The sequence below is a fragment of the Etheostoma spectabile genome, unplaced genomic scaffold (assembly GCF_008692095.1).
Source record: "Etheostoma spectabile isolate EspeVRDwgs_2016 unplaced genomic scaffold, UIUC_Espe_1.0 scaffold280, whole genome shotgun sequence".
NCBI classification, from domain to species: Eukaryota; Metazoa; Chordata; class Actinopteri; order Perciformes; family Percidae; genus Etheostoma; species Etheostoma spectabile.
Genome location: NW_022605578.1, coordinates 1,718,808 through 1,719,010, shown reverse-complemented (window position 1 = coordinate 1,719,010; position 203 = coordinate 1,718,808).

Here is a 203-nt window from a genome sequence, read left to right as displayed (position 1 = left end):
CGACTGCGTATCTCTGCTGCCACGGCCTTGGGCCAGAATGCGATTGTATTTTTCTTCCACTTCCGCGCCAGCGGTTCTGTTGTATTTTGTGTTGTATTGTATGAAAGGGGGGAAAAAAACACAACCAAAAACAAAACCAAATGCTTGAACTCTGTCGGGAAAGAATTTGCATTTATTTTAGAGACGGACATATATTTTTAAAT